Source organism: Neopelma chrysocephalum, unplaced genomic scaffold (assembly GCF_003984885.1).
Source record: "Neopelma chrysocephalum unplaced genomic scaffold, ASM398488v2 Primary Assembly neopelma1_183, whole genome shotgun sequence".
Taxonomy (NCBI): domain Eukaryota; kingdom Metazoa; phylum Chordata; class Aves; order Passeriformes; family Pipridae; genus Neopelma; species Neopelma chrysocephalum.
The window spans coordinates 847,827-867,983 of NW_020897845.1; the positions used below are offsets into that span (position 1 = coordinate 847,827).

General features: G+C 48.6%; 1 protein-coding gene across 1 annotated transcript in view; it reads right to left on the reverse strand.

The window, feature by feature from the left end:
• The window catches only part of DAAM1 (dishevelled associated activator of morphogenesis 1), a 95,647-nt gene that overhangs the window by 58,255 nt on the left and 17,235 nt on the right, over nucleotides 1-20,157 (reverse strand). Inside the window, exon 2 of the mRNA XM_027702373.1 lies at nucleotides 17,296-17,394. The gene's annotated coding sequence lies outside the window, so the exon portion shown is untranslated. The remainder of the gene's footprint in view (nucleotides 1-17,295; nucleotides 17,395-20,157) is intronic.

The following is a 20,157-nucleotide window of genomic DNA, read 5'->3' on the forward strand; positions in this document are numbered from 1 at the left end:
AAACCTTCAGAAGTCTGATGAATATTCATTGACATGATGGATCAAAATCAAAACACAGCTCCCTGGCAGGTCGCTGGGAGCTGCAGACAGCACAGATTGCATCGTCAGAACAAAGTCCAGCTATACAGCCTACTCCTTCCCTGCAAATCCTACAGAAATTGGTTATTCAAGGAGAAAAAGCAGCAGCCCCTGGCAATCTGGAGGCTTGCATTAAGGAGAACAGAAGGGACAAGTTCTACACAGCATCATATGTTAAGTGTCCTGCCCCCACCTCCTGCTTGTACCTTTGACCGCTAATTAGATCAATAAATTTAAGTCAGATTGTGACCTAATGGTGCCTTCTGGCCTCTTCTATTGAATGGGCCAGAATAAATTAAGTTTAATTGCCCCTGTATGTACAGAGCCAGGGAAGATAGGATGGGAAGAGTCATTGAGGGAACTTGTAGCCAAGTCCCAAATCCCGAGGCAGGAGTGGTGGGGCTGAATCACTCCCAGACAACTTTGCTTTCACAGAAACAAGGGTGGAAATGTGTGTGTGATGGGCTCAGCCTGGAAACCCAGGGAGAAGAGGATGAGGAGGAGCTTAGCCTGTGTATACAACCAGAATGGACTGAGGTCTCCATGCAAGACAGAGGCTATGGGTTCAGTGATGCACTGAGATACAAGTTTAGCTTTCCCTAGCCCTAAAAAATAAAAAAAAAAAGCATCAAGCCTACATTGCCCTGAGCAGTGTTTAAATGAAATCAGTCATTAGGAGAAAATTGGACCCCGGTGTCGCTTCCGCCTTTGCTTTAAGGAAAGGGGAGCAGCAATTACCACTTGCATATTCAACAGCCTCCTCAGCAAGCTAAATTAAACTGCGTGGAGCAACGTGCTGCCAAAGCCTGTCTGTGACCGATGCCCCAACAAGCTGGTTTGAAGCCAGTACTGGTATTGCAGCATTGCGGTCTGCAGCCTAAAAATACCCAACAAGGGTACAAACACATGCAAAAGAGAGCGCACGCTCCCCTTCACACCCGCCTCCTCCAAACCCACCCAGGAGCCAGGAGCTAAATCCTCAAATATGAATATTAGCGTGTTGTTTTTCTGGCTCCCCTCCCATCCCCTCCCAAAATGAGGATGCAAGGTCCTGAGCGAGCTCTCTCTCAACAAGGAGCTTTATTCCAGTGCACTGCACTTGTTTTTGTGCAAGTATAACAGCAGTCACTGACCATCCCTGCAGAGCCCCAACTGATTTTGGCATCTTGGGCCATGCCAAGCTTTGCCTCCCTCCACCCCATAGAGGTTTGGCACACCCTGGGAGGCCCCTGACTGATGGAAATATCCCAACTCTCTTCCATCTTTGCAAAGTGATCCCCTTGGCTGGTGATGGTTGGGAGGTGATTTGCCTCAGCAAGCACTTTTGGAAGACACTGTCACCCCCGACAAGTGGTAGTGCCAGGTCTCCTGGACCCCTTTTTACAGCATGCAGAAGGCAGAAATTTGGCATCCCACACATTGCAGCCTGTGCTTGTCACATCCCACCACTGAGCAATGCTGCATCCTCCATCAGTGGTTCTCCCCATGAATATAACACCCAGCCCAGGGCACGGTGCTGGGTACACATCAAAACCACTAAATAGGTTTTTTAAATAAAACAATTCTAGGTGATTTTCCTCCCACTGTTAGTCATGTCCAGACCTCCACTGCAATAACAACTAGATGCTCCCACAGCATTTTTCAGACCGGCTGTGCGTTTGTGGCATCCCCTGAGAAGCATCAAAGCCTTTCCCAGGCATATTTTGGTTTTTCACCTTATAGACCATAGACAGCCAGCACCCTCCTTGGCTCTGCTCAGTAACCTGACCTCTTCTTGGATTTGGTCCTGACTGTGAGCCCTCAGAAGTGTGTGCATGGTGCTCTGCCCATCTGATGAGGCAGCAGCATTTGGGTTCATCCCTCTCAAGAGTGAGAAGTGCTGCCCCATTTCATGTTTGCACCAAATCTGGTGTAAAGGAACACTTTTTAATGAGGAGGGTCTAAGCATTATTCAATTTTAAAAATAAAAGGTTTGACATTGAGCCCTTGCATGGATGAAATGCTCAGAAACAGGATTGCCTTCCCCTAAGCAGGAGCCACCTGCCCTCCAACACAGAAGCTCAAAGGACCTGAGCCCATCACCAGCACCTCCAGCAGGACCCCGTGCTGAGCATGGTGCTGACATCCCAACACAGCTGTTCCTGTTTAAAAAAAACAGGATAAATGTTTGGCCAGAAACTCCCATGCTGATTTCCAAAACCCCCCTTCTCCAGTGTAAAGCTGTTTTTGGGCACAGACTGTACAGGAGGGGAGTGCTTATGTTTGGCAGAAATCTGTGCATATCGACAGAGGGGGGCAAAAACCCCAAAACACTTGGTTAAAAGGCTTTAAACTACTTGATGATTGCCTTTTCTCCATCCACCCACCCTCAACACAGCAGCTATAAAAGGGGATGGGGATAGGACCCTTCCTGTGATGCAGCTGCCAGGAGGATCCTGAGTCATCACTACCACATCATGAGAGCCGTAATTCTCAGCATAAGCAAATCTCAAAGACTTGGGTTCCATGGATTTATAAATACATCCGCCAAATCCTGAATTACCCCAGGTCCTTCTTCCTCTTCCAGAAACCCTGTTATACTCTCCAAACCCAACAAAGAGAGTTTTGCATCTCCAAACTTTGCATAGGTTCCCTGGAACCCAAAAGCCACCAGCACACCGCCCCTGATGCCGACCAGAGCTGGCTGCAGCCACAGGCTCTCAGCTTGCTTCCAGAAAGCCCCATCTGCCAAAAACCCAGTGCTCACCTAAAATGTGTCACCTCCTCTTTCTATCCTTTCCTTTTACTGTGGCATTTGTCACATCCTGAAGCAGACATCTGGGCCTGCTGTCTGGCAAGAAAACATTTTGCTCTGCTCAAGGGCAGACGAGCTTTGGGGGCTCAGTGGTGACATTCAGAGCGCAGGAAGAAAAATCAGACCAGTTTATTCACAGAGCCAGCAAACACTGATGTGTTCACCAGTGAAGGAAAAAGCATAGTTTCACGAATTTGTAACATGCCAGGAAAGCCCTCCGTTTTCCACTTAAAACTTACACCTATCAAAAGCAGCAAAAGTGTTGGTAGAGACTTTTTTTTTCGTATGTCTGCACGGGGCTCCCACCTTGGAGGTGTTGATGATGCTATTCCAGGAAAAGAGCAACAACCTCCGTGGTGCTGCGAGAGTATCCCTGCCCCAGCTTGCCAGTCACCTCTCCAGCACACAAGTGAGCTCCCTGCCAAGGGAAGCACACAGGCTGTTGCCTCTGTAATCCAGTTTTAAGGGGTAAGAGTGTGGCGCACAGCAGGGTGAGACGGGATCTGTCTTAACGCTCTCCAAGTGAAATCAATCCTCGGAGCAGCGCCGCTCGCTCTGGCAAGCCAGCAAAAAAAATCTGGAGCAGGGGATGGCTGATGGTGTGCTGCAGGACCACGTCTGTCCCACGGCATGGAGACAAGCCTGGATGCAAGGAGAAGGTGCTGAGGGCTTGCAGCATCTATCCTCCCACATCAGGAGCTGGCCCAGGGATCCCCACAGAGTCCAGTACCCCTGTGGTGCACAGCTCAGTGCACATATCCAGGGAACATGCTGCTGGAGAAAAATGTTGTTTGGCTTTTGAGGATTAAAAACCAAACCTTGCTGGAAGCTTCCCAGTCATATAGACTGTGAGCGATGCAGTAACACCAAAGGAGGTCATGAGTTCTCCACTAAAAGGGTAAATTTGATCAGGGATGAGCTGAACACCGGCACTGGATCCTCCAAACCACTCCAGATTGCTTCTTACGGGAGCTCCAGCAGATCAGCTCAGGCTAATGCCATTTATTTCAGGAACAAGGGCAACAAGCATGGAACCACAGACAAGACCCAGTTTGGGAACCTATATAAAAATATACATATTTCTTAATACTCACTAGGGTCCTGAATGACCCAATTCTACAGACACACATATGCCTGTTTTTCCAGCAGCCGGGTGGATTTGTGGTCCTTTCTTTTTCAGAAGCAAACCAAAAATCAGGGTGGGTGGACAGTGGAAGGAAGAAAGAGTTTTCAAGTCACATATTGCTCCCTTAAAGATACTGAATGATTTGCATCCTGTAACCGAGGCCCAACACTTGTCGAAGTCGAAGAGACTTCCCAGGAAGGCAGAGGGCTCTCCAGGAAGGACGCTGGGGCAGTCCCCTGCCCTCCCCTTGCCCCTGCCCAGCTTCAAAAGGCGGCAGAGAAAAACCTAACAGAAAGGAAACGCAGTGGGAGGGGCCGCCCCTCCCAGTGCTGCCCCCAGCCCCTCTTGTTTTGGGGCGGCAGCTGTCAGGGCTGCATTGTGGAGGGGCTCAAAGGGGCAGAGAAGGCCCTTTCAGAGCCGAGGTTACACGCGGGAATGGATTAGCACCGACCTGGGCTAACATCCTGAAAGCCCGATGCCTTGCAGAGAAGAGCCTCACAGAATTTCTCCTTTGCCATTTGAACCTGCTCTCAGGGATCCTTTAGGGGTGTCCGGGCTGAGTGATGCCAAGCCTTGTCCAGGCAGCCCTCAAGGACAACACCAGACAAGAGGGAGGGATGCAAGACCCCCTGGGCAGCTCAGAGGGCTCCTACAGCCCTGCTGAGCATTCAGGACTGAGCATCCTCTTCCCCCCGGGCTCCATTCCTATCACCCAATGCAAACACAAGCACCATCCAGCCCCACTCCATTTCCATCGCTGGTTTTGGCCCCATCTGAGGGAAAATGCTCATTCAAAGCACAACACACCTCCATAAGGTGATAATACCAGCTGTGAAGCCCAGCCCTGATATCACAAGTTCTTTTAACGATGCAAATGCTATTAATATAAACTCACCAGCCTGGCAAGCGAGGAGAGAGGAGTTACATTTCCCACTGGAGGAGGATATTTGTTTGCCAATTAGCCTTTTCCTGGAGAACAATAGTTCAATCAACCTTCCTCTATTTTAATTCCTCCTTTTTTTCATTCCCCCAGCCTCAAGCCCTGCTCCTCCAATGAATATTTGGGCTGTGACTATGATTTATCGTATGCAAAGCCTCACTGCTGAGCTTTCCATTTCACTGCTCCCCATTTCAGCAGTAATTCCCAGGGTGAGATGGGCTCTCCAAGTATAAAACCGAGGGGGGAAGGCAGGCAGGTTTTTCCTCTCTTGAAGCCTCTTAATTTGGCTTCGCAAACTGGAGTTTCCAAGTTGCTCAGCAGCAAATGCTTCCAGTCCATCAGAACAGCAACATCTGCCATGGGGCCACCACCACAACAAGGCTACAGGGAGCTACTGGCCGAGTCCTGTAAGGCTTATTTTGGGTTGTGTTTGGAGATTTTTAGCATTACCCATGCTGAAGGTGAGGCTCCTGAAACCACAGGTGTTCATGTATTTTGTGGTGAGTGGCAAGCTGGTTTCTTTCTCTTTCAAGATGGAAACTGGGGTGGAGGCTGCTGTAAACAGGAGTCCTTCCCAGCAGGGACCCCTGATGGGTGAATATCATTAAACTTCAAGATATCATTAAACTTGTACTCTGGAAGGTGACCAAAGCAAACAAAACACACTTGTCAGATCCCTCAGATTGCCTACCCATCTGCAATGCTGATTTCCTTTTAAAGGTTTTAAATCCTGATGTTAATCCAGAGTGATTTTTTTCCCCCTAAAGTACAAACCTGGGGTTGAGAATTCTTTGGTAAATATGTCTAATGGCAGAAAAGGCCCACTGGCCACTTTCCTTCCAGTATGACACTGACACTTCCCCTTGCTTCAGCAGATGAACACAGAAAAACAATGTGAGCTCACATCAAGTACAACACGATCCCAACAGCTCCAACGTGACGCTCCCACCCAGCCCGGGAAGAAACCAGCAACTTTTATCACATTTCACTGAAAGACTGCTTGCATTTAAACATAATAAAGAAAAGCAGGCGTGCACAGCAAGTGAGATTAATTGGAAGGCTTGATTATATTTTTTTAATGTGGATACAACACAATGTAGCTGATGGCACAAGCCCTGCTCTGACCACAAGCTCTGCTGCACCACCCTGTGCCACAGGGCAGCAGGACTCGAGTTTCCAGGACAGCTGCTCAAATCCACCACCTGCAATTCAGAGACCTGTCTTAATAGAGGCACATGGTTTTAATTGCCTAATTATCCGGCCTCCCACAGAGGGCAGGGAGAAAGGAAGGGCTCACACCGAAGTCACCCGACACATCACTGCCAAAAGAAGGTCCCTCTTCCCCAGCTGGAGCATCCAGAGGGGAATGTCAGTCCAGTGGAGATCCCAAGGGGATGCATTTAAAAATCAATAGAGGCTATTTTAATGCTTAATCCGGGAAAGTATCAGCATCAGCAGCATCAATACAAACCAAATTTAAACACACTGAGTACATGCACAGGATTGTCACTTTTTCCTTTGCGCATTGATTTAACCAAATCTGGTTTTCCCCAGACAGTGTGAACTCTAAATAGGGCATACATAGCATCCCTAGTGCTTCAGACAACTTGCCAACCTCCATTTCTATATACTGTTTATAAAATAAGCCTCTCCACCCCACTGGAGCAAATGTTTCAGTGAGGAAACCCCCTCAAAGGGGCAATATCACAGCAACAGTGGCCACCTCCCTGCCAGGGCTATATACAGAGTGGATTTCTCATCTTGCAGGTTTTTACACTGCACCCATTTTGCAATACAAGCTTCCCATCCCTGCAGAATTTATACAATCGTCTCCCTTTTCATTAAAAAAAAGAAGCCTTGCAATTGCAAAGAACTGCTTTGAAAAAGTGACCCAAGGGGATCCTGAGAGGCTCAGACACCCTGAGAGAAGATAACTGTGTTTGATTTCTTAAACTGAATCTCATCTGCAGCAGGAGGGCAGACTGGATGTTTACATATCTGGGATTAACCACACTTCATATGCATCCAGGAGCACAGATGCACCTTCCCAGAGGCCACCACGGGCATGACATGGGCTCAGAGAGCCACAATGTCACCCCCTCCTGTTGGGGTGCAGCACCACGCTCTGTAACCCACCAGCACCCCCTGTGTACCCACTGCACTCTGCAGAGGTGCTCCATGGCTCAACACCACCACTTTTCCCACCTTCCAGAGCCCTCAAACCAGTTCAGCCCCTTCCCAAGCTCTGCTGGTTTTGGCCGGAGTAGAGTTAATTTTCTTGATTGTACCTGCTGTGGGGCTGTGGTTTAGATTTGTGTCGCTAATTCAGAGATGTTTTAGTCCTTGCTGAGCAGCACTGACACAGCCAAGGCCTTTTCTGCTCCTCAGCCCACCCCACCAGCCAGGAGGCTGGGGATGCACAAGGAGTTGGGAGGGGACACAGCCGGAACAGCTGACCCCACCTGACCAAAGGGATATTCCAGACCATCTGGTGTCACACTCAGCATTTAAAGCTGGAGGGCATGTTTGGAGTGATGGAATTTGTCTTCCCAATTCGCCAGTACATGTGATGGAGCCCTACTTTCCTGGGGATGGCTGAACACCTGCCTGCCCACGGGAAGCAGTGAATGAATTCCTTGTTTTTCTTTGCTTGTACGTGCAGCTTTTGCTTTCCCTGTTAAACTGTCTTTATCTCAACTCATGGGTTTTCTCACTTTGAGTCTTCTGATTCTCTCCCCCTACCCCACTGGGGGAGAGTGAGAAAGAGCCTGTGTAGGGCTGAGCTGCCAGCTGGACCAAAACCACGACACAAGCTCACAACTCCTTGCAGGTGGCCTCTTGCTGGGGGTTGGAGTTCACCACTCCAGCCAGCAAAGTGAAAATATTTCTCCCCATCGACACCAGTCCAGTTTACTCACAATCCAAAGTGATGAAGAACCTCTTTGAGTTTCCTGAGTCCTGGGGGTGGCTGCATCTCACAGAGCTCTTCATATCTGCCACCTCGGAAAGACTTCAGGCACCGCTGGTGATCAGCGCTTTGTGACATTCCTTCAAAACTCACCTCCTTTCCTGGCTCCAGGGTGATGTATTTGACTGACACAGCTCCGCCAGCTCTCCAGTGAGAAAGTGCATCCCAACACCCAGAAATACACCCCCATTCCTTCAGCAGCTTTGAAGCTGAAACACCTCTATCAGCAAAGGTGGCAACTGAGTCGGCTGATAGAGGCCACTCAGGGCTGCAGCTTTCCATTCATCAGATGGTGAGATCATACAACACAGCCCAGACAACACCACTGATAACAAAGTGGGGCCCAGCAGGTCTAACCAAGCTTGAAACCCAGTGCCATGACTCCTGTTCCTCAATTCATGCTTCCTCATGCCCATGCTAACAAGGGACACAAGCAAAGGCTTCAAGCGGGGCGAGCCACATTCACTGGGCTCCCGAAGCAGCTAAAGCAGAGCCCTGACAATAAAAAAGCAAAGCCAAGCCTCTGGCTCAGGGACTGCAACAACATGAGAGCAGCTCTGCTGAGACATTCAAAGGTACCATTGCTCTACACTTTGTCACAAGTCAGAGGTCACCTCTAGACAGGCTGTTTTCTGCTTAGCTCTTCCCACAAACACATCCATCTCATATCCTGAGATGGATAACACAAGAACATCCAGAACCTTCAGCATCCAGAATCTCCAGCATTCAGAACCTCCATCTCAAACCCCTCCCTACAACAGAGAGCCTGCAGGGTTGCTGCCTAGCCACTGCCTTAAACCTTGAAAAACATTTTCCCCTGAGTCTGACCTCTGTATCCCATTGCCCCAGATTAACACTGCAGTTTGGGTGCCCTAAACACATGTAATGAAATAACTCAGACTGACCCTGAGATCATCCACAGCCTTATGCTGTCCACAGGGGAAGGAAATTAAATGGCTTTTGGATAACAGATCTTTGCAGCATTTTCCAGCATAAGACCTTGTAACATTGCAGCAAAAGCTTGAAAAAGCTGCAAATTGGATTTAGGTACCTGAAAATTCCAGGTTCACTCCACCACTGCCAGAGTTGTCACAGGAAGAGAAAACACCCTGAAATAACTGCCTCTCCAGGCAAAAACTTTCAAACCCCCATTAATGCAGATTTTTAGAGCTGGCAGGAGCTACCCATCCTTATCGACTGCAACATGAGCCGTGAGAGCAGGCAGAGAGGAGAAAAAGCATCTTCCAGGCAATCACAGGCATTTTTTTCCCAGTTGAGTGCCTGGTGAGGAGAGCAAGCCATGCATCAACAGGAGCACTTGACGCCTGCCAGCGCTTTCTAAATTCACTTTCAGTAGATTTACCAACACGTCCTATGGAAAAGGAATGTGTGCTATGCAAATCCAGCCTCAGACTGCTCCCTGCCTAATCTAGCTTTGGATTCAAATGCTTATTACCATGGCGTCTAATCGGGTCATGTGTAATGGACAGGTTTAGTTTGGGCTCCCAGTGCTTCAGCCGTGTTCTTACTAAGGAACCAAAGAAAAAAAGAAACAAAGAGGGAAAACCCCCAACACTGCAAAGAATTCAAGCTCTGGTGGAAACCCAGCGTGGAAAGAGGTATTGACACCTACCAGTGAAAGGCAGGCTGATATGCAAACATTTGGCAGCTCACCAACAACACACTGAATGTCAAGTCCTGTTTGCACCCCATCATACCCCTGCAGGGAAGTCAGTGGCTTGTCTTTCAGTGTCTCTCTCTTCCCCCCAAGACATAAGGTGATGAAATGATCTCACACCCACGTAGGACCCATCTACCAGCAGCACCAAGCCCAGCTGGTCACACCATAACCTCCAGACTACCTTACAGATGCTCTGAGCACCCATGCCAGCACTTCCAGAGCCGCGGTAACACATGCCAACCAGGAGCTGTTGCTGGTGTGGGGGATTAAGGGAGTCCATTACTGCATCAGGGTCTGCAGCAGGACACGGGGACCATGGCATTCCTGGAGGCCACCACATCTCTGTTTGCTGGCACCAGCCACACAGCAAGGCTCACGCCACAGCCAAAGTAATCTCTGTTCTAACCACACAAGGTGATTCATTTCACCTTGAGTTTGTCAAATACAGTTGGTCTGTCCAAGCCATATATCACCCCTGGTACCTCCAATATACCTCCACCATGCAGCTACAGCTCAGCCACTGTGCACCAGAAATAACCCAGGTGCAGGGACCCACCACTCAGGCTTGACGGGTTCTCCTCTCCCTCTGCTGCTCATCTGCCACGCTGTGCTTTCCTGAGATGGAGCATGGGGAGGTTTCCAACAGCACTAACCAGCTCCCACCTTCAGGATGCTGAATCCCAGGAGCTTGGCCTCCCCTGCTTCCACAATGTCAAATGCCACATAGACTGGCAACCAGCTCCAGCAAAGGTTTAAGACACCCAAATGTTGACACCAGCCTCTGATGACCCTACAAGACTTCATTGATCCTGCTACAGAAACTACTCTTGGTGGGGTAAGCAGCAGTAGGAATACCAAAAGGAACAAAAAAGATTTCCCTCTGTGAATACAAGCAACATAGGGCACTTTTATATTAAGGCTGCAGGATGAACTGACTTTTATTAGACATCAGAGAATTCACACAGGCGAACATCCCCCTGGCAACACCTACGTGTCTGTGCAGAGACCCGCAGCGTGGGCTCTCTGGTGTCTCATAACATGGTAAATCCAACTAAAGCACTCTTTATTGGCTTGGATGTTCATAACATTTATGTGTATTCTCTGGTCTCTAGTATGGACTGAGGTTTCATTGCATCCCTTAATAAAAAACCTCCGCAACACCCTTCTAACGTGATGCCTGTTTTGACAAAACTTGAAGCAGCTCCATGTATTTGAGATGAAAACCAATCTGAAAGAAAGGACAAAACCAGCCAGCGGGCCTGATGGATTGTCAGTAGCAGGGGAGGAGGACCAGATGGACAGACTGACTTTAAAGATTCCTCTCATTAGGAAACTAAACTAAAATCATGGGTTAACATTCAGTGATACATGCTATTACTCAGGAAAGTGAGGTGGCTGATATTCTGCCACTCAGGCACATGTGCTCTTTGGTTCATCATTTACTGAATGAATATTCAAATTCTTTGAAAGGAGAAGGGAGAAAACCTCAAAGAAACCAGAGGTTGCAGTGTTCTCATAAGCCTGTTCAAAGACTAAACCAGATTTACCAGTGACTCTATCACTGCCTGGCTGTGCGGGCAGCTGGCCAGGCTCTCCCTTCCCAGCTTACAGCTGCACCTGGAGCTGGTCTGGGGGACTTTTCTTCCTCACTCCTGTAGGAAAAATGACAGCAGGGATGGTTAAATGAGGTGTAAGGATCCCCATTCCCAATGCAGCCCAGTCTGCGGCACGGAAAGAAGAAACTTTGCCCAACGCCCTGCCCGAGGACATGGATGGAGATGATTATGGAGGAGCCCTTCCCAGCACTGAAGGAGCCATACAAATAGCATTTACCAGGCTGCCCAGCAAAGTCATACTCACTTGTGAGCCAAAAAAGAAAAGCTCACATTCTCATATTTACAACCACTACCACTTTAACAGTTTCTGCCAGGACTGGGTCATTCCCAGTGATGCCTGTGAGGAGGTCCCAGGGAGGAGGTCCTTCATCCCACCACAGCACAGGGACTCTTGGACAGCTCACACGCATGTATTTCCAAGTGAAAAAATATTTCAAGGCGTCAGAAGCCGCATTTCTGGAGCTGTGAATAATACACAGGCAAAGAGCATGGTTTGCTTATGATAAGCCAGGATGACAACCCACTGGAAATGTAAAAATAATTTTATGAATAAATATATTTAGATTTATAACCCCACAGCAGCTTTATTTATAGGGATGCCAATCACTTTTACACAGATATAAAATTGGCTGGCAGAATGCCTTAAACTAAATCCAGAAACCCATCTGTAACAAATCTAAGCCGTGATATCTCCACGTACGTTTGGCCAAACAATAACGCTAATGCCAGTCATCTTCACTTTAAATGTACAGATGGGCTGATGGGAGATGTTGCCAAGGCGTCCACACGGCCAAAGATGGATGAATTCCACTATCACCTACTATAAACTGGTTGGGAAATGGACCAGATGAAGGATAACCAGTCACCATCTGGGCTGTGTGGATTCTAATACCAATGTGACGCTGGCTGGAGGGCAAGCCCGCATCCAGCTGGCTACAGGTGAACCTCTATCAACACCTTTCATCGCTGAAATGGAGAGCTATAAGCAAAGAAAACAAAACATGGAGCTCTGCAGCACCTTTAAAAGTTGGTGAGATTACACTAGGACTCTTGCATAGTTTTTTTTGATCCATCGCTCAAGACACAAAGCTGGGACAGAGGAAGATACAGGAGAAATTAACTGCAAATCATCACTTGGCACTCAATCTCAAAGCAGACGAGGACTTCTAGTGATCCTGGCCCAGGACCTCACAACTTTATCTAAACCTGCAGATGTCAAGGGGAGTAATTGCTGTGGATTTCCACAGGGCTGGCAACCACCTGGAAAACCAAAAAGTCACAACTAATTCACAAGCAATGAAGAAAAAACTGCTCTTTGTCCCAGTGGGGCTTCTGGGGTCTGGTTGTCTCAGAAATGGGGCAAAACAGACAAAACCACATCTTGCCCATGAAATTCGCAGTATTTTGGCAAATGCCAAAACAGACAAGGTTACTCTGGAATATTACTTTGAATAGCTCTGGGAACAAACCCAGCATTAATTTTCAACACTTATTCAGCAAACGATTTGAATAAACTGGGGAAGGCTCACACACACATACTGACAGCATTAATTTGTAGATTTTTGCCTCTGCTCCCGAGATAATTTATGACAAAACAACTCCCAGCACAGACAATCGCCTTCCAGGCCAATGCATGGATTCAACTGACCCTGCCCTGGGGGACAAGGTAACCTCTCCAGATCCCTTCCAGCACAATTTTAGTATTATTTTACACCACAGACTATTTTCGCACTGGCATTTGCTCTGATTTATCCTTGGAAATAAGTATGTCTAAAAGAATAATTGATGGAAAGAAAAACACAAACCCAACAGCAGTTTTCTCGCTCAAGGACAAAGCAAAGGGAAACAACCAAGCTCAGAGCTACGGCATCCTCGATCCAAATGTTTTCCAAAACATTTCCAAATGTTTCCCAAAGCTTCCAGATGAAGCTTTCACAACTAGGCTGCAACCCCACCAAAGCCTCGGGCATTGACCGCGGCATCAATGGTGTGTGGCAGTGCCCGCCAAAGAGATGGCTGGTGATGACTTTGACAAAGACACACGTGCCAGAACACAACCAAGACCCTCGAGCAGAAGAAACAACAGCGTTCCAAAATAAAACTGCCTCTGCTTTCTCCTTCTACAGCTCCACTGCTGCGTGGGCTTTCAGGAAGAGTCAATCCCCCTGTGCTTGTCACTGGTGAGGCCACACCTCGACTACTGTGTCCAGTTCTATGCCCCTCACAATAAGAAAGACACTGAGGTGCTGGAGCGTGTCCAGAGAAGGGCAATGGAGCAGGGGAAGGGTCTAGAGAGTGTCCTGTGAGGAGTGGCTGAGGGAGCTGGGGGTGTTCAGCCTGGAGAAGAGGAGGTTCAGGGGGGACCTTACTCCTCTTTACTACTACCTGAAAGGAGGTTGTAGCCAGGACAAGAGCCAACAATGGCCTCAAGCTACACCAGGGAAGGTTCAGGTTGGACACCAGGAAGAATTCCTTCACTGGAAGGGTTGTCAAGCATTGGAATGGATTGCCCAGGGAAGCTGTGGAGTCACCATTCCTGGAAGTGTTCAGGAAACCACAGGGTGTGGCACTTAGGGCTATGGTTTAATTGACAAGGTGGTGATTGATTGGTCAAAGGTTGGACTCGATGATCTTGGAGGCCTTTTCCAACCTTACTGATTCTACAATTCTATGAATACATGTAATCAGATGTCCTCACCTCCATGACAGGCTTTTGAGTTTATTCCAAGCACCTAAGGAAATTCCTCCTCTGCCTCTAGTACACTGGAATGATGACAAATAATAAATAATACAATAAAATAATACAATAAAATAATTAAAAAATATTTTTTAAACCCACATAAATGTGGAAAGGTAAAGAGAGAAAACCATACATTTTCTATACTTCAGCAAAAAATGCTGAAGTTTTGTCCAGACACCAACAAATGTGGACATTTATGGTTATTACACAGCCAAAACTGAGACAGTTGTGGGAGGTTCTGGTCTGAGCAGCTGGCCATAACCACAGCAGCCAAAGGATGAGCAGTGAGGTCTCAGCAGCGCTCAGCTGCAAGAACTGACCTGGGGACTGGGGAGCTGGCACACAGCAGGTCTCCATCCTCAGCCTCCTCACCCCTCTGCTGACACAACTTCTATCCATGCCAATGGCTTGTCAGAAACAGCAGTGTCTGCAGAGCAGAGTCTCAGAGTCCTTCAAAGCCCAGAGCTGATCTCCACCTCTTTCAACATGCTTCTGGACACAATCAAAGCCCAGAGCAGGCTCCTCTCCAAAGAAGCCCTCCTATCAACTGTACATGGGCTTTGGATTAGACCTTTTGTAGAGTAGAAAAAAAAAAGCCTTGCTCAAGGATGATAAAGTCTAGACGCTGCAATATATTTTCCAGCTGATGCAGCAAACCTAAAAAGCCCTCCCTTGATCTTTGGACTGCCACGATCAAAGCCATTATCCCATTCGGAGCCCTTCTGAAACTTCAGCTTCCAAATGTGCAAGTTATTTTTAAAATCTAAACCAGGCCAAGCCTCTTGTTTGGAGTTTTATGAGGAAAATGGGGTGTGCTCTTCCCAAACCTTCCCCCACCATGTCTGGAAGAGGCTGGTGGGCACATGGTGGAGGACAAGAGCAAGGAAGCAGCCCCGTGTCTGGGGGTACCTCAGTGGCATCTGGTGGCCACGATCTGCTTGCATGGGGGGACACAGCTGGTCTCCCCAGGGGGGCTTCCATGTAGGGAATAGTCCCCATCCTTGACAGAGATGGGAGTTTTTTGGAAAGCAAACATCCTTTGTATTCCCATCTTTAGGACGTATGTCTGCCTTTGGCATCCTCCATCACAAAGGTGCACTGTCCAGAGAAGAGCAATAAGGCTGGTGAAGGGACTCAAGCACAAGTCCTATGAGGAGAGGCTGAGGGAGCTGGGGTTGTTTAGCCTGAAGAAGAGGAGGCTCAGGGGAGACCTCATCACTCTCTACAACTCCCTGAAAGGAGATTGTAGGCACGTAGGCGTCGGTCTCTTCTCCCAGGCAACCAGCAGTAGGACAAGAGGGCACAGTCTTAAACTGTGCCAGGGGAGGTTTAGGTTGGATATTAAGAAGAAATTTTTTCCAGAGAGAGTAATCAGGCACTGGAATGGGCTGCCCAGGTGGTGGATTCACCGTCCCTGGAGGTTTTTAAGATGAGACTGGATGGGGCACTCAGTGCCACGGTCTGGTAACCACAGCAGTGTTGGATCAAGGGTTGGACTTGATGATCTCGGACGTCTTTTCCAACCCAGTTGATTCCATGATTCTATGATTATTCTGGAGCCCAAGAAAAGGAAATAGCTTGAAATACTTTCGTTTTCTACAGAAATTAAATCAAACTAAGCACAATAAACTTCTTATACCAGGTAGCAGGATGCAAGTGCACAAATAACATCCAGTTCTGCGCCAATGGACAACCAGGGAAATAAGGTATTTCAGGGGAAAAAAAAAAAATCATTCTCCAGTCTGGAGTGATGAGGAGCTTGGGGAGAACTGGAAGGGCTTTTTGAAAGCATATGACCACCAAGCTGCCCCTCCCATGACCCAAAGTGGACTTTTAACCGGGGGACATTCTTCAAAGAGAGATGGGGACAGGAGGTGGCTCCTGCCACAGAAAGCAGCACAGAGCATTCACACGCTCCAAAGTTATTTAAAAGCCAAATGAGGCTCCCTAGTGAACACTTAATTTAACTGAGCAACTTCTAAGGCACCAGGCAAATGAGCCACGTCATCTCCTTTTCCTCCCAGCATCCGTCTCCACAACTCTGCCCACCTCCCTTCCCCTTTGTGCTTTCACCCTCCTCAACTCCCAGCAGCTCTGCTCCTCCTCCCCACCTCTCACTCTGCCCAAACCAAACAGACCTGCAAAAGGCTGAGTGAAGCAGGCAGGCACACACCAGTAGGATGGGGATTAGAGACCTGCCACCCCCTCCAGCATCCCTCACTGTGGCTGGAGGGACCATGCCGGGCAGGAGCAGTGGCTGTTGCTGCACATCACACATTCCCAGTGCTTTGGGAGGTGTTGTCTGAACCTCCACCAGCTTTCCAGCTGCGTAAACATCAAGATAAAAATCAGGTTGACAGGCTTTCTTAAGAATATTTCCATCAAATCGGACTTTTCCCACCTCCACGCACACCGGAGCAGAAAGTGCGAGGGCCACCAGCAACCCAGTGCTGGCTGTGACAGCTGCCACGTCAGTCCCAGAGGGGACAAAGGATTTGTCATCATCTCTCCAAAATGTTGCTCTGCAGCTGGGTGAGGCGGACAGGATGTGGGAAACATGCCCAGCAGAGTCCAACACATGACCCATCACTGTGGCTCATCTTTACTCTCCCAAAAAAACGCTGAGAGAAGATGGACTTCAACCTCAGCCTTCATGCAAGTGCATTTCCCTGGGTCTACTGAAGCCACCGAAGCCCTGCAGATCCCACTGGTCCCACCTTGTCCTCATCCTGGCCCCCTCCCTCTCACAAGCTTCTCTCAGGGAAGGAGAGCAGAGCCCAGCCAGGCTTCCCAGCCATCCCATCCTCCTCTGCAGTGATTTTCTGTGTCTTTCTCCTCTCCCGCCTATGTTAGAGATGGGAAAAGTGTGCATCACCAGTCCCCCTTCCCAAACCAAACATGCAAATACAGGCTGAAAAAACACCCAGTTTCCAATCGTGGTCAACTTACAGTGCTAACTAATTTCCAGACAGAGCTGTGATTTTTATAATGGATACCACCGGGTTAAGGAGTCAAAGCCATAACCGTACAAGTGAAAGCAAAAGCCCTTTATTTCTGTAAAGCCATTTTTTTCCCCCTCCTCCTGGAATAACAGGGAGTACCACAGCTCTTGTCAGTTTACTGGGGTATACACCAAAGCTTGGCTGAAAGCAACCTCATTAAACTGGCTGGGTTGTCCAGCGCCAGTCCAAACACACAGTCCTCTGATCACCACATGACAGGCTGGGAACCAAAGGCAACTCACAATTAAACCCGTGACAATCAGGAAAAATCCTTACAACCCCCCCCAAGCAGAATCCACCAACACCAGCCCCACCCTCCCTGCCTTTTTTTTATTTATTTATTTACTTACATAAGCAGCATGACAGATAACTTGGAGGAAATCAGATGCTTTAATGATTAAGCGACACTTAGGCAGCACACTGGAAGCTAAATACGCCCCTTGGAAATCCTGCAACAAAAACAGAAGGTATAAACAGACAGTAACTAATTATTCTGATTAAATCTTGGAAGACCTGAAATACCCGACTGCAGCAGAACAAAGCCAACTGTGCGCCGGGGCTGCTCGCAAAAATAAAGTCACGCCCTTTTTTAAAAGAATTCACCCAAATAAACCTAAGTGCTTCTGTGTTGTTTTTGTTTGCGTGCATGTTTCTTAAAAGTCTGAGGCGGCCGATAGGAAACCTCTGCCGTACCCTGGAGGGATCCCATTGCCTTCAGCTAAAATTAGACTTCAAGGGAAGCAGGTGAATGTGGGTGTCTCCGACCTGCTCCGGCACGGCGAGGCTCCCACCACGCGCTCGAGGAGCGGCGCGTTGGGGTTTTTCCTCCCTTCCCATCGAAACCAAAAAAGAAAGGTGTTTTGGGATTGAAAGAAACTAAGGAAAATAAATAAATAAGGGATGCTCCTAAGGAGAGGAGAAGGGGCAGCAGGTCTACCCCGCTGCCAGGTTCGGAGGGATCCAAGCCGGGAATGGGATGTGGGCAGGTGAGGATGCAGCTGAGCCACAGGGACCGGATAGGATGTAATGGGATTGCTCAACATAGCAGTGAGAGGAACTGGCAAAGCCCACCAGCAGCTCACCCACCACTGTGGATGCAAAGTAAGGCACTTGCTTTATTGTGGCCCACGATACCAGCACTGGGAGCCTCTGTTACAGCAGATGGCATGCACGACAAGACAAGGGGCTGTGCTCAGGAGACATTCCTGTACTCTCTTCGCCTTCGAGGAAAACCATCGTTTTCCTCCGCCCCTTCTCTCTGCCCTCCCCCCACCACACTAAATGCCAGTGGAGCTCAGGGGAATATTTAATCTCAAACCTCAGTAATCAATCAGTTCACCCTCACACATGAGAAAGAGTCACAGCGGTAAGCACCAAATCCCATTTCCATCCAGCAATACGACGGTTTAATTACGTACATAACAATTTCCCTTTTAACATAAATCCCGAGCAGATCCAGGCAGCCTCCAGGTTGTGGGTGGGGAAGGACACGGGGATGGAGAAGAACACAGGGATGGGAAGGAAAAAAGGGAGGAGAAACCATTATGGCAATTATTTAAAATGACAACTTTACACAGCTGCTCCAGTTTGCCGTTGGCACAGCGATGCTCTGACCTTGCGTGTTTGCTGTCCCAGAGGATGGGCAGCAAGCCCACAGCCAGCCCTGCCACCAGAAGCTGCATCTGTTTCATCCCAACACACCAGCAACCATGCGAGAAAAAGGGTATGGAAAATGCAAGATGGGCACACATGGAAAGGCCTGCCCAGGCTGTGATACAAATAACAGCAACAGAGTCTCTCCACCAGTGCAGCAAGACTTACTCCAAAGCCTGTTCACATCAAAGGGAGGCTTTCTAGCTGGGTCTGAGCAGGTTTGGGATCACTCCCTGCCAACACCTGTTATTTCCAAGTGCAAGAATGGCCGGACCAGCAGGACCATCACACAGCTGCCAGTGCAACAGGTAGGCAGCTGTGAGCAACATCCCTCCTTCACCCAACCAGACCAGACCCGAGGGGCATAGCTCACAAACAGCCATGCTGAAATATATACATATAGTTTTTAAATATAAACACATGCACAGACTTTTTTAATATATAGGAACAAAAGAGGGGATACCCCGCTGAAACCTCATGTGCAGCTCCGCTGCGCTCGCAGCGATGAAGGAAATGAGAAGCAGAGACCAGGCACACACCCACTTTGCCGTGGTGTGTTTTGGCTCTGGGAATGTTTCTGGATTCTCCAGCGTGAGCTTTGACCTCCAAGAGATGCAAAATCGTCTCACAGCCACTCTGGAGGAGGAGTGGAGGGGTCTCTGGGAGCTCAGCCAGGCAGGTGGAATGGGATGGAGAGCTGGGCTCCAGGTGCTCACGGCAACAGCTGGCCCCAGTCCACACCCCACCAGCTCAGAGATCCCCAAACCACCCATTGTGCCACAAGAATGTGTCAGGAACAACCCCAAACCCACAGTGCACAGAAGAAAGCAAGGTCCCCTCACAGGTCTTGGCAGCAGGATGAGCCCATCCATGACCACAGTTCCAGCCTCACCAGCCCACAGTGCTCAGACAAAACAAGGGAAACAGGCTCGGGAGTGGAGCTTTGACTCCTCTGACTTCTCTATGTGTAGCAGAGATGTGTTTCTGAACCCTCTTTTTTCAGGCAGATCCAGTGACAGGCTTTGTAAACAAAGGCGCAGTGCTTTCTAGGGGCTTACAAAAGCAGCTTTTGGAAGGGGAGGTGGCATGGAGCAACAGGAACTCTTCAATTCCTCTTCAGAGGAAGCATCGCATGGACATGTGAAAGGGAAACCTACCTGTAACTCAGATTTCTGCACTGTGGTCTCCTTCAAAGGCTGATGCTCACTCCTCTCCTTTTTTTTTGGCTTCAGTTTTCCCAAGATCTGTAACATCAGGAACCGCTTGGCACAACAGACTAAGCCCTCAAACTCCACACATAGGGAAGCTATTGCCCTTACACCCTCCCTGATCTCTTTAGCCCACACTAGGAGGTGCACAATTAAGACGGATCAGGCACCATCAGACGCCGGCAGCATGTTTCCAGAGGATCCAGCCATATCCCCATCCTCTCCTAAAGAGCAGAACTTCGCAGTGCAATTCAGGACAGAGACACTCCGTGCAGTATCTAGAGCAAATTAAACCTCCCAGGCACAGCAGCAAGCATGGATTTATTGATTCATGGAAAACGTCCTTATAAA